Raw genomic sequence first — 288 nt, 5'->3', positions numbered from 1 at the left:
CATTTACATTTATAGATAAAGATTTATAGTTATCTAAAATTATAGTTATTTGAATTATTTGTTAGATTATTAGTTATTTAAATGATGACATACTGATAATATTTTCGATTACGAAGAAATTAATAATTATAGTTATAACGATAGTACTGGCAACGATCATCTAGTGCCCTTGTTATTTTATTGGGGAAAATGCTACAGCCTTTTGCCCTTTACATATTTACAATTGAAAGTAATACAGTTATTAGACGTATCTTTTGTTACGAAGTTTTGTCGTTTTAATCATACACG

At 25.7% G+C, this 288-nt stretch overlaps 1 long non-coding RNA gene across 1 annotated transcript in view; it reads left to right on the top strand.

Moving 5' to 3' along the window:
- Nucleotides 1–288, top strand: part of LOC119588097 — a 40,326-nt gene that overhangs the window by 3,368 nt on the left and 36,670 nt on the right. The gene's annotated exons all lie outside the window — the stretch shown is intronic.

The sequence above is a fragment of the Penaeus monodon genome, chromosome 23, assembly GCF_015228065.2.
Source record: "Penaeus monodon isolate SGIC_2016 chromosome 23, NSTDA_Pmon_1, whole genome shotgun sequence".
Lineage (NCBI taxonomy): Eukaryota > Metazoa > Arthropoda > Malacostraca > Decapoda > Penaeidae > Penaeus > Penaeus monodon.
The sequence above is the reverse complement of the archived record's forward strand: the minus strand, read 5'-3'. Positions and strand labels throughout refer to the sequence as shown.